Source organism: Camellia sinensis, chromosome 9 (genome assembly GCF_055761805.1).
Source record: "Camellia sinensis isolate YWXY chromosome 9, ASM5576180v1, whole genome shotgun sequence".
NCBI classification, from domain to species: domain Eukaryota; kingdom Viridiplantae; phylum Streptophyta; class Magnoliopsida; order Ericales; family Theaceae; genus Camellia; species Camellia sinensis.
In genome coordinates this window covers 157,900,507-157,915,254 of record NC_138969.1, presented here as the reverse complement: position 1 = coordinate 157,915,254, position 14,748 = coordinate 157,900,507, and the positions used below count along the sequence as shown (strand labels likewise).

General features: G+C 33.6%; 1 pseudogene across 1 annotated transcript; it reads left to right on the top strand.

Moving 5' to 3' along the window:
• Nucleotides 1-387: 387 nt before the first annotated feature.
• Nucleotides 388-14,506, top strand: LOC114287015 (monothiol glutaredoxin-S17-like; annotated as a pseudogene). Its single transcript, XR_014340501.1, has 4 exons — nucleotides 388-613; nucleotides 12,722-12,796; nucleotides 12,942-13,117; nucleotides 13,285-14,506. The product of XR_014340501.1 is annotated as a monothiol glutaredoxin-S17-like (transcript).
• Nucleotides 14,507-14,748: the final 242 nt, after the last annotated feature.

Here is a 14,748-nt window from a genome sequence, read left to right as displayed (position 1 = left end):
TTTTTTAAATTTTAAACATTTTATTTATTTTTCTAGATGCACCTTACTTAGATGTATCTAAAAAGTAAAAAATTTGTGAAAAAATATTTTAAAAAATTAATAAATACATAAAAATATAAAAAATGTACTGAATTTTTGTATTTTTTTTGTATTTTTGATATTTAGTGAATTTTTAAAAGATTTTTTTTATAATTTTTTTATTTTTTAAGTGTATTTATGTTAGGTATATCTAAAAAGTAAAAGAAATATTTAAAATATTAAAAAAATTCAGTAAAAATAAAAAAATATGAAAAATATGAATGTAGAATTCTCTGAAAAATATTTTTTGAAAAAATAGAAATAAGGAAGGTGATTTGCTTTCTCTCTCTGTCCACTCACACACTGTTCTTCTTCCCTGTGTTCTCTTGATTTGAATTAGGAGTAGAGAGAGAGAGAGAGAGAGATGGGTGGGTCAGTGAGAGATATGCAATCGAAGGGAGAGGTTGATAGCGTGATGAAGGACGGATCACCGGTGATCATACACTTCTGGGCTTTTTGGTGCCAAGCTTCCAAGCAGATGGATCAACTCTTCTCTCATCTCTCCACCGATTTCCCTCATTCTCACTTCTTGCGGGTACTCTCTCTCTCTCTCGCTCTCGCTCGCTCGCTCTATGTATATACCCACATTGATAGACAATTGAACATTCACAGACTAATTGCTAAACAGATAATTACAAGTAAGTTTTTATCAAATGTTGGATGCAAATTGTAGGCAAGGACAATAATAGAAGTATATGGTTGAATAAATAGTTCAAGTTTTAGATAGTTTAGATATAGATTTCAATGATTGAATTTGAGAGCTTTACCAGATCCAACAACCTAAGATTTTACTTCTTACTCTACCAATAACCAACTCTCTTATATTTTTATAAACTTTTTCAAATCTTTGTTGGACAATCTTCACTGTATTTAAAAGATTTAATTCTATTGCGTACACAATAACAATTAGAATTTAAAGAAATAAAGAAAAGGAGAGAATTTGTTTGATTACAAAAATCAAACTCTAAATAATAAATAAATAAATAAATAAAAACAGATTTTATTTTGTTACAAAAACAAAATTTAAATCTGATTTTAATAAATAAAAAAAAAACAACACTGAAAAGTAAATTAAATAACTTACTTGATTTAATTTGTTCGATTTATTTTCTGACCAAGTCCAGTGTTTGACACTGTGTCCTTAAGACAGATTCGTCCTCTCCACGGTGCTTTCAGAATTTGGACGTCTATCTCCCAGGATGAAATGATCTCACCACAAACAATAGCAGCACTACAAATTGTTTGCCTTACGAACACACTAAGTGTTTACACTCTTTCTTTTGAAAATAAAATGCAGCAAGATGAAGAATATAATTAGCAGAGGTGAAATACGAAATTTCTGAATTGAAAACATCAAATGAGGGTGGTCCTGTTTATAGATGTGAAGGTGGCTCTTGGATTTGAATTGAACAGGTATGTGGCTCTTGGTTTTGAATTGAACAGGTATGATACCTGTTGGGTTTTGAATTTCAAAACAGATTCAACAATTCAAACAGATAGCAATTACGGGAAGGGCCCTGTTTGGGTGTGCACTAATTCTAAAACAGTTTATTTCTGTTTGAAAACGGGAAGGGCCCTGTTTGGATGAACAAAAAATCCAAACCAATTTAATTTGAATTCTGGATTTTATTTTAATAAAAAATAAAATTAAATTCAAATATTTTTGGCCCAAAAAGATTAGAAGCCCAACCCAACCGACCGGACGGACGGCGGCGGCGGCGCGCGCGCGTGTGTGATGATTTTTGGGTCCAATGGGTCTAGCCCATTTTGCCCATAACCTCTCCCTCTAAAACACTTGGGTACCCCTTGGGGCACACCCCAAGTATCTCACCCTAAGCCTTATAAACCCTTTCAAAACTTCCCACCAAATCAATGTGGGACAAGCCAATTTACAACCTTAAGGAATTTCCACCAAAACTCCATTTCCATGGAGTACACTTTGGCTTCAATTTCCCATTCACTCGATAATGGTTTTGAGCAACCAAATATACCACGTGAATCACAACGCGGCATAGAACGCGTTACCACTTTGACCCGAGTAAATCGACACTCGGGGCCCACCTAAAAAATAGACCGAACTTAGGAAAAAATTCTGGTTTTATCCAGAATTTTATAACCATTTCCAACAATCCCCCACATGAATGGAATTTGATGACAACGGAAATGCAACAATATGCAGACTTTAACGAAAGAGTATAAGTCGAAAATATCTTGCATCAGGATAGGTAGTGTTCGGCTTTGAACCTTCCCTAGTGATAACCTATCGGACTTACTGGCTAACCAATGGACGCGATGCCTTGAATTGTTCAGCCGTTTGTGTAAGCCAAGACAACAGATTTCACACAAAATATCTTCTAACACATCGTGGTTCTCACTGTTGTGTTCATTTTGGCCTTGAACGCGCCTGGTTTTCATAAGTGTTTCTAGAGAATGTAGCCTCTTCATTCTCATAGAACCGGCCCCAGTTCAACACTCATATAGGTGATTCTTATTGTGAGTATCTCCTTATACTCATCTTGATTTTATTCCTTAATCAAGATATAAGTAATCATTAAAAGCAAAGCTAATCCTTATACCCCTGCAGACAACATATGTTGCAGATATCACTCTCACCATAGGAATGGGTAGGAATTTTAATCCCCTGGTGATTTCTGGTGAGCCATACATAACTTAGTTGTCCCTTTGAACTTAGTTCTTGGGATCTCCAATCATATAAGTAGGGTTACCATTATGACGACTCTTATGTAATAGGCTTTAATCTCATCCCCTTCGATGAACTATATACTAGCTCTTTTGTCAAACCTTTTGTTAACGGATCCGCAATATTCTCTTTAAATTTTATATAATCTATTGAGATTATTCCGTTTAACAACAATTGCCTTACAGTATTATGTCGACGACGTATATGTCGTGACTTACCGTTATACATGTGATTCTATGCCCTGCCTATTGCAGATTGACTATCACAATGAATGCAAATAGCTGGCACAGGTTTTGGCCACATTGGAATGTCTTCTAAGAAGTGACGAAGCCATTCTGCTTCTTCACCTGCTTTGTCTAAAGCAATGAACTCGGATTCCATTGTGGATCGTGCGATGCACGTTTGTTTCGTGGACTTCCAAGAAACAGCAGCGCCTCCTAGAATAAAGACATATCCACTAGTGGATTTTGAATCTTTAGTATCCGATATCTAATTGGCATCACAATAACCTTCGAGTACTGCTGGATATCGAGTAAAGTTCAAACCATGATCACGAGTAAATCTTAGATATCTAAGAACTCGAATGATCGCTTTCCAATGGTCTTCTCCAGGGTTACTAGTGTACCTACTCAATTTACTGATAGCATAAGCTATATCAGGACGAGTACAATTCATTAGGTACATTAGGCTTCCAATGATTTGGGAGTATTTTAACTGAGACACTGCATCACCTTTATTTTTTGATAAATAAAGACTGATGTCTACAGGTGTTCTAGCTAAATTCAAATCATCATTGATAAATTTATCAAGAATTTTCTCAATATAATGAGATTGAGATAATGTATATCCGTCAGATGTTTTAGTAATTTTCATTCCTAATATAACGTCTGCGACCCCCATATCTTTCATATCAAATCTTTTGTTAAGCATCTGCTTAGTTGATTTGATCATGTTTTGACTGCTTCCAATGATAAGCATGTCATCCACATAAAGACAAACTATGACATATCCTTGGTCAGTGTTTTTAACATAGACGCATTTGTCACATTCGTTTATCTTAAACCCATTAGTAAGCATTGCATGATCAAAATTTTCATGCCATTGCTTAGGTGCTTGTTTTAATCCATAAAGGGATTTTACAAGTCGACAAACTTTCTTTTCTTGCCCTGATACTACAAACCTTTCGGGTTGTTCCATATAGATCTCTTCATTTAGATCACCGTTTAAGAAAGCTGTCTTAACATCCATTTGATGTATTTCTAAATTAAACAACGCTGCTATAGCAATAAGCATGCGAATGGATGTTATTCTTGTCACAGGGGAATATGTGTCAAAATAATCCAGGCCTTCCTTTTGTCTGTAACCTTTAACAACAAGTCTTGCTTTATACTTGTCAATTGAACCATCTGCTTTCATTTTTCTCTTGAATATCCATTTATATCCAAGAGGTTTAGAACCTGGTGGAAGATCCACCAATTCCCAAGTATGATTTTGCATAATGGATTCAATTTCATTATTAACAGCCTCTTTCCACAAAGGTACTTCAGGACCTGTCATTGCTGCCTTAAAGCTTTGAGGTTCATTTTCTAACAAGTATGTCAGAAAATCTGGACCAAAGGATTTTGATGTTCTTGCTCTCTTACTACGTCTAGGTTCATCATTAGTTAAATCCTGTTGGTCAAGACTATTACTAGTCTCTTGTGTTTGATTGTCATTAGTCTCTTGACTTTGTGTACAATCATAAGTTCTTTTCTGTGAACTTAATTCCTGTCCTTTCTTGTAAGGAAAGACATATTCATAAAACACAGCATTCCTTGACTCTATAATAGTGTTCACATTTATATCAGGTATATCTGATTTTTAAGTCAGAAGCCGATATGCACTACTATTCTGAGCATAACCAATAAACACACAATCTACTGTTTTTGGTCCAATCTTAGTCTTTTTAGGAACAGGTACTTCTACTTTTGCCAAACACCCCCACACTTTTAAGTATTTGTAGGAAGGTGGTCGACCTTTCCATAATTCATAAGGAATGCTTTTGGTTTTCTTGTGGGGTATTCTATTAAGAACATAATTAGCAGACAATATTGCTTCCCCCCACAAGTTCTGTGGTAAACCTGAACTTAGTAACATGGCATTCATCATTTCTTTTAGGGTTCTATTCTTCCTTTCAGCAATTCCATTTTGCTGTGGAGAATAAGGGGCTGTAGTTTGGTGAATAATGCCATGTTGTGCACAAAATTCATTTAATGGTGCATCATATTCACCACCCCTATCACTTCTAAAATAAATCAATGAATTTTAAAACAAATTCAAGAAAAAACCAAAATAATTATGACTACTCAAGTCAGAATTAATGTTTTGATAAAATCATATCCTCATAAAAAAAAATTTTTGCCTAAGAATCAAACAATTCAAAAACCCATTTGATTGTATACATTCTTGCAATTCAATAACAAATAAATGTCACTGTCATAAAAATATTTGTGACTGAAGAAAATTAAATTATCTCAACTAATGTAAGAGATACACCCCCATATTAATAAAATGGTTCATGGTTTAACAAATTCTACTAGGCAAGTAAAATAATTATTAATGACATCTCATGTCACATAATTCAATAATCAACATAAAAGATTTCTTAAATTACTTCCCAATTAAACGGACCGATATAATTACATACATCTTCATGTTTAAATTTCTCTGGTATTTAAACACCCATTCAAAATTGATTAGAAATATTCAAATTAACATGCTTATGTCCAAAGTCGACATAACAATTTATCATTCCAAATCACTTGAAATTAATGTTAAGAAATAACTTGAGTTGATATCATACATGCATATCAAACGCATCAACTAAAAATAATGAATTAACAAAATAAATTAATCATGCACGAACCCATCACTTGCATCATGAAATAAAATGATTCTTAAATCATAAATAAAATCCAACTCATTTAAACTTTAAACTTCAAAATGACAAAACATACCTTCATTTAATAAGTTTGATTTGTACATAAATAAACAAATTAAATATGCATTAAAATGTTCTTGTGAATATATATATATATATATATTTTCCGACTCAAGTGCAGAAACAATTCAAGACTATGAATCCACATTGTAATAAAAATAAAATTAGTTTGTAAAACTAATATTTTACTCTAGAAACAAATTCTTCCATGTATACTCACAATGAACTATGATAAAGTCAAAATAATTAACACATTTTCACAAAGGGTTCAAAAATAAGTGGTCTGCCAAACGAAACCATAAGTTACTTACAAAATTAACAGATTGTGACCGAGTCACAAAGTTACATGATTGATTAACAAAATTAATTTTCTAGTTACTAAAACCAGAAAATAAATTACAATACAAAATAATTTTATTTTCCTTGTTACTAAAACTAGTAAAATAAAATACCAAAATAATAACTGATTACAAAAATCAGAAAACCAAACCACAAATTAATTTTCTAGTTACTTAAACCAGAAAATAAATTATAACACAAAATCATTTTATTTTTCTTGTTACTGAAACTAGAAAATAAAATACCACAAAACTATCTGATTACAAAAATCAGAACAAACACAAAATAATTTTCTAGTTACCAAAACCAGAAAATAAATTAACAACAAAATAATTTTATTTTCCTTGTTACTAAAACTAGAAAAATAAAATATCACAAGAATTTTCTGTAATACCAAATAATATTCTGAATTGTTAATGACACCAGTATCGTACTACTAGTTATTGTCAAAGAAAAGAGACAGTATATTACTACTATCTGTCAAATAGCATAAATCACTATTTATTTTTCCAACCAGAATATTAATTTGAAAACACAGAAAATTAAATACAATGAAGATACCCAAAAAGGAATCTGTCTTAAGATTGTAGGACAATCTTCACTGTATTTAAAAGATTTAATTCTATTGTGTACACAACAACAATTAGAATTTAAAGAAATAAAGAAAAGGAGAGAATTTATTTGATTACAAAAATCAAACTCTAAATAATAAATAAATAAATAAATAAATAAATAAAAACAGATTTTATTTTGTTACAAAAACAAAATTTAAATCTGATTTTAATAAATAAAAAAAAACAACACTGAAAAGTAAATTAAATAACTTACTTGATTTAATTTGTTCGATTTATTTTCTGACCAAGTCCAGTGTTTGACACTGTGTCCTTAAGACAGATTCGTCCTCTCCACGGTGCTTTCAGAATTTGGACGTCTATCTCCCAGGATGAAATGATCTCACCACAAACAATAGCAGCACTACAAATTGTTTGCCTTACGAACACACTAAGTGTTTACACTCTTTCTTTTGAAAATAAAATGCAGCAAGATGAAGAATATAATTAGCAGAGGTGAAATACGAAATTTCTGAATTGAAAACATCAAATGAGGGTGGTCCTGTTTATAGATGTGAAGGTGGCTCTTGGATTTGAATTGAACAGGTATGTGGCTCTTGGTTTTGAATTGAACAGGTATGATACCTGTTGGGTTTTGAATTTCAAAACAGATTCAACAATTCAAACAGATAGCAATTACGGGAAGGGCCCTGTTTGGGCATGCACTAATTCCAAAACAATTTATTTCTGTTTGAAAACGGGAAGGGCTCTGTTTGGATGAACAAAAAATCCAAACCAATTTAATTTGAATTCTGGATTTTATTTTAATAAAAAATAAAATTAAATTCAAATGTTTTTGGCCCAAAAAGATTAGAAGCCCAACCCAACCACACACCCGCGCCCAGGCCCAGTTCGACCGACCGGACGGCGGTGGCGGCGCGCGTGTGATGATTTTTGGGTCCAATCGGTCTAGTCCATTTTGCCCATAACCTCTCCCTCTAAAACACTTGGGTACCCCTTGGGGCACACCCCAAGTATCTCACCCTAAGCCTTATAAACCCTTTCAAAACTTCCCACCAAATCAATGTGGGACAAGCCAATTTACAACCTTAAGGAATTTCCACCAAAACTCCATTTCCATGGAGTACACTTTGGCTTCAATTTCCCATTCACTCGGTAATGGTTTTGAGCAACCAAATATACCACGTGAATCACAACGCGGCATAGAACGCGTTACCACTTTGACCCGAGTAAATCGACACTCGGGGCCCACCTAAAAAATAGACCGAACTTAGGAAAAAATTCTGGTTTTATCCAGAATTTTATAACCATTTCCAACAATCTTTCCATTTGAAATCCATTTGGAACCTAAAACTTAGTTTACATGTGAGATTGAAATCACATAAAAATTAGAATGGCATAATCTTCAATTGGATATTTTATAAGTATAGTTTTTCAAAATTTTGTTTTCCGTCTTGTTTTGCCACTTGGGAGTTACGGCTCGAATGAAACATTCTTTGCTCACTTGCAACCTAGGTTTTAAAAGATGCAACTGTTACGTAATACCTTTACGTAACAGTTGTTGTAGTAGTTACTGCCACTCGTTACGGTCTGTGTGATGGAAATTTATGTGTAACGGCCGTTTCGGTGTTACATAATGGCCGTAGTGGTATCGTAACGGTCGTAACGGTTTGTTATACACCGTTACACTCTTTTACAATATTCTGAATAATTTCATTTCTCAAAAAAAAAAAAAAAAAACAAAACACAAAAAACAAAAGCTTACAAAAAAAGAACAACTATCCAAGTGATCCAAACCCAAATATATTTTTTTTATTTCATTACATTAGCATGTAAAATAAAAAAAATATAAACAGTGATTGTATTTATTTTTATAATCATTTTATTTAATATTTAATTGTAAAATTTTTTTATTTTGTTACTGTAATGTGTTGTCTAAAAAATGTCTTTAAAAAAAAAAAAATCAGTAGCCCAAATATAATTTTTGTTTATGGAACAAATTTTTTTTTAATTTTTTTATAATTTTTCATTTAATACTTAATCGTAAATAATTTTATTTAGTTAGCTATAAAATGTTGTCTAAAAAAATGGCTCAAATTTTTCTTTTTTTGTTTATGTTACAATTTTTATTTTTATAATCATTTCATTTAATAATTGTGAATATTTTTTATTTAGTTAGTTCAGGTATTGGTCAAAAATAATTTGTAGACATTTAAAATCAATTATTCTTAAAGTCATTAACTATTAAAATAAAATGTAAAAAAATTCATTTTATAGTGATTTGAAAATATGAAATATATTGGAACATACTTAAAGATTAATAAAAATTGATCAAAATCTATTTTAGATCTCAAAAAATATGATTTTGGAAAAAAAAATGTATATCAGTAAATTTTCTTCAAATTGTGTGAAAAATAAAAAAAATTACGATTCTTGTTACTGCAACTGTTACGCTATGGCCTTTACACCCAGCAACCACCACCGTGCCACTGCAATCGTTACGGTGACTGCAATCGCTTTTCGGAATCTTGCTTGCAACAACTCAACTCGGGTTTGTTTTTGCCATAGGATTGAGTGAGGTGACATGAGCTTAATTCAAAAGGAGTTAAGAACATAGATATTAACCAAAGTAAGACAAATTTATCAGTGAACTCCTAAACTATCAACTAATTATATCATAGCTCAAATCTCAAAATCAATACCCAAACTTATCAAACCACCCAATTCAGGAATTTTACACAAGAACAAATTTGCCAAAACCTCATGAATTCATGGAGTTGCAACTTTTCTTTTGGGTGTATTCAACTCATATGTGTCATGTCAGCAAGAGCTGATTGTGTGGGCTGTCGCTCTTGGTGATCAAGGAGACTAGAACAAATTAACAAGCGTGTAGCTCTTTCTTTTTTCGTGTTTTGTAATCGAGCAATGAACTATGGGTTTGTTTCTTTCTGACTAAGTTATGTCAATGGAATCCTCTTTTTTTCTGAGTACTAGGCTTGTTTTTGGGGCTTGTATGTGGCTGGAAGTTGTGTGTTTGTTATCCTTTCTAGTCTAGTGTAATCAAGAATCATAAAAGGCATTAGATTACCTATGACAATTTGGGAAGCTAGCTAAAAGCTAGCTTTTAGCTTTTAACTCATTTTGGGTCACACCACTTCTCACATTTTTTACACACAAAGTGACAAAATATAGAGCATCTAACCGTTTTAAATGTACTAATGTCACACCCAATTCTCAATATGTATCAGTCAATACTTTTTAATATCAATATTCTTTGATTGATGGCAATACTAATATTGCGTCTTGATACTACGCAGAGGTGGTTCTACCATTAGGTCACTTAAGTGTAGGGGTGTGCGCGATGCCATTCAGGCAGTTGGAGAATAAAATTACAAACCGAATGACGGGTTAGCGGATTGACAAAAAAGTTAAAAAGCCAACTTTTAACCAACTTCCGAAAAAAAAAAAAGGGTTTGGCTTAGCCCTTCATAATACTACCCTTGTTTCTGGAGTAGATTTCCTGATGCTAAACTTACAATAATAACTCCCCTATTATCTGCATAACGGCTCCTAGGGGTCCCTTCCTTTTGTTAGGGACGATTGTTTGCCTTGAGCTTGTGGGCTTGACTGGCTCTTTATGATCTAGCCTTCAAGAATTCCAATGATGTTTTCCAAATATACAATTCTCACAAATTCAATTGTTATGATCATATAAAGGTAAACCATAAACTGAAGTGAAAATTTTAATATGAGGGTCGATCTGTGTGTGATTGCTACCTTGCGTTGCAGACACGCCTATAGTCTAAATTTCTAGCAATATATTGTAGTTGTCTTAGTTTTAACAAAATTAAACCAAACCAAACTAAGCCTAGGGATTCATGTTCATAAGGGATCTAATGGAGATTTTTATGTATTGGTTGTCAAATTACCTAACACACAACCCTCCTCCTTTGTTTTAGTTTTAACGACAAAAGAATAAATACAATCACGAAGAGCGGAACAGCCATCCAACTCCTTCAAACACAAGACAGAGGGCATTCCTCTCAACCTTTCCAAACAATGAAAGAACACTCCATGCAGGAAAATCATTATGGCCAATTACCTAAAATTTGATTTTTTGAAATGAAAGGATTACAAAAAATTCTTTAGGAAAGAAATCAGTACTCACTAACGATGGGTATTTAAGGGACTTCTCGATTTATTAATCACTTGAACATTATTGTATCTCTTATGAATGAATGACGAGAAGAAGAGAACAAGAATGACCCAAATCTACCACACTCTCTATGCTAGGGAGCTGAGAATTATCACTCATGTTTGTGTGGGATGTTGTAAATGTTACCTTTATTTTGGTGAGGGTACCTTTGGTTCTTTTAATTAGTGCATTATTGGAGATCACAACAAAGGCAAGTTTTAGGGTAAAATACATTGACCTTCCTATGAGGTTTGGAGAAAATATTGTGAGCCCTATAGTTTTGACATAATTACACAAAACTCCATGTTAATAAGGCTAAAGAGACTAAAATTAATGTGGATGATGTGGACATAAAGATAAATAAGGTAAAATATACATTTCAATAAAAAAGAGAACATTTTTCTATTTATATGACTAACAAATTATTGATGAAAAGCATGTAATTATGCCAAAACTATGAAGCTTACTATATTTTTTTTAAAATTTCAAGGGACGTCATTGTAATTTACCCCCAATTTTAATACAACTTCCATAAAGTTAGGGAGAACATGATAGGGAAATAATTTTGGCTTACATAGTTGTAAAAGTAAGATTAAAACGAAGAACTTGTTTCATCTTACCATTATAGCCTAGTTTAAATTTTGAATGTATAAATCATCTTGAGTTTATATCTTGTGTTTTTTTTTTTTGTTTTGTTTTGTTTTTTTTTGTTTTGTTTTTTGTTTTGTTTTTTTTTATAAATGAAACTGAAACAAAACCATATAAGTACAACAATGGGAAGCCACTACTTGAGCCAAATATGGATGCAATCATCCAGAGATTTGTGCCGCTTTTAAGATTTTTTTCGAAGTGGTTTATGGAGAGAGCTGGAAGATCTAATGCATTGGTTACCTTTAAACAAGCTGACAAGATTATGTAAGGTATGTGCATAGGAAGGTGTTGCCTAAAGATTGAGGAATGTATTCTGGTGCTGAAGGAGCTTTGATGTTGTATCAAAGGGGATCTTATTGGAATGTATTTGGGACCTAAAGATTTTAAATTGTTATTCATTTAAAGCTTAGAAAGAGGTAATCTGTAAATACTTTCTTGTGAAGGTTAATGCAGTAGGTGTTAAGTTTTTGAGTTATGTATTCGTTCTGCTTTTGGTGCTGGTGAACTGCGTCAGTATTATATTGCCATTGGTGAAGACAATAAAAAACAGTCCTCCCCAACATCAGGAGCTAAAAAACATAGACACTTCGAAGAAGATGACGTGTCTGTGTTGGACACCGAGTTTCTTCAAACACTTCCCAACATGTTTTTGACACATATCCAAATGTGTCTTATTATTTTTCAGCACACATCATTGGGGACATAAATGAGACACATTATGAGAAGAAACAAAGTAATCTGGGATCAAATGGTAAAAGAAAACAATGTACATTTATACCTATTAATTTCTCATCTTTTGTACTTCAAAAATTAGTGTTCTGTTGTTGTTGTTTTTTGTTATTTTTGTTATTTTTTTTTAAATTTATTTGTTTATTTATTTATTTATTTTAAATTATGTTAATGCAATTTCTTTGAAAGTGGAGGAAATGTAGCAAGTTGTTTTGCAATATCCTAGCTAACAGAAGGAGGTTGCAGAGGGTAGGAGGGGAAAAAAAAAAACTTGGTAGGCAGATAATGAAGAGATAATGATGGGAAAAAAGAGGTTAGTTTAATGGGAAAGAAAACAGATTATGAAACAGAGGTCAAACTTACCCTGTTCCCTCTAAAAATTGTTTTCTTACATGGACATGTACTCAGCATTTAACTGCACTAATCAACTGCAGAGGGGCCAAACTCTTTACCTTTTACTTGTCCTTAAATTGCAGGTTGAAGCTGAAGAACAACCTGAGATTTCTGAGGCTTATTCAGTTTCTGCTGTACCATATTTTGTTTTCTTGAAGGTCACTTTAAATGGAAAATCTGTGTTTTTGTTTTGTTTTTTGCCTCTTTTTCTTCCCCTCACTCCTCCCCCCCTTCTCTTTTTAAGTTTTCATAAGTTTCCTTCCTTCTTTGCAATTTGTTTCTTGTGAATTTCTTTTCGAATAGGTAACTGAAGAGGACATTGTTTTTTGTTCGGATGGAAAGACTGTTGATACTTTGGAGGATGCGGATCCATCTAGTTTGGCCAACAAAGTTGCTAAAATTGCAGGGTCGATTGTTCATGGGGAACCTGCAGCTCCTGCCAGCCTGGGGATGGCCGCAGGGCCACTATCCTGGAAATAGTTACGCTGTGTTTGGTTGAGAGATTTGGGAAGAGATTTGGAAAGGGAAAGGGAAAGGGAAAAGGTGTGTGAAATTAAGTGAAATGTAATTATATTTTATTCACATTTCAACTACCTTTTTCTTTTCTCTTTTCAAATCATTTCCTAAATCTCTCAACTAAATACAGCGTTAAGGAATTTGCTAAAGAAAATGGTTCGTCTCAAGTGGAAAGGCAATTGCCCTCTGGGCTTAGTGATGGAGTGAAAAAGTGACTCCAGCAGCTTATTGATTCTCAATCCATCATGCTTTTCATAAAGGAAATCCAAAAGAGCCCAAGTGTGGTTTTAGCCGAGAAATTGTCGAAATTTTGATCGAAGAGAGTCAAATTTGAAACCTTTGATATCTTGACAGACGCTGAAGCTTCCGAGGGGTTGAAGAAGTTCTCTAACTGGCCAACGTTTCCTCAGCTGTACTGCAAGGGAGAGCTTCTCGGTGGGTCCTACATAGCAATTGCAATGCATGAGAGTGGTGAGCTAAAAGAAGTTTCAGAGATCATGGTGTCGAGTTCTATGATTCTAACGAGGCAAAAGTAACCAAACCCATTGGTGGAAAGGGTAGTAACATCACTGAATCCACTGGCTTGAGTGCATCCCCAACCACCTAGCTTGAAAGTCTGATCAATTCAGGCCCGGTTATGCTGTTTATGAAGGGTAAACGGGATGAGCCTGAATGTGGATTCAGCCGAAAGGTAGTTGATATTCTCCAACAAGAGAATGTCTGTTTTGAGAGCTTCGACATTCTTACTCACGATGAGGTTTGACAAGATCTCAAAGTTTACTCAAACTGGTCCAGCTATCCTCAACTGTACATAAAAGGTGAACTTATTGGCGGATCAGACATTGTGTTGGAGATGCAGAAGAGCGGGGAACTTAAAACGGTGTTGGCCGAGAAAGGGATTATTCAAAAAGAGACTTTTGAGGATCGTTTGAAGAAATTAATTACGTCCTCACCTGTGATCCGCTTTTCATGAAGGGTACCCCAGATGTTCCGAGATGTGGGTTCAGTTCCAAGGTGGTAGATGCCCTAAGAAATGAGGGTGTGAGTTTTGGGTCCTTCGATATTCTATGTGATGATGAAGTAAGGCAAGGGCTAAAGACCTCAAAGTGGCCAACCTTTCCAAAGCTTTATCACAAAGGTGAGTTAATAGGAGGCTGTGATATTATATGGAGCTGCTGAACAATGGTGAGTTGAAATCTACCCTATCTGAATAGCTAGGGTTTGATATCCTTGGGTAAGACAACCCTCTATTTTTCCAGTTTTAATCATCCCAGTCGAACTGAATTTAGCAACATTCTATGAAAATTAAAACACCATGTTTTTAACTAATCGAATTAACATGCTTGACACCATCTTTAGGTTTCTCTGACGATGTTTTCTGTGGCTGGAACTGCTTGTTTGTGGTGTACTTTAAGCTATATTATTGTTAACATCACTGTATAGGCGAGGCTTAATAGTTAGGGCAAATTACATATACACCCCTCGAGGTTTGGCTAAATTACAGATGCCCCCCTGAGGTTTGAGAAATTACGAATTCCCCCCTGAATGCTATATTTGCATAAGAAATTAGGGGGTAATTTGTTATGAAATATAA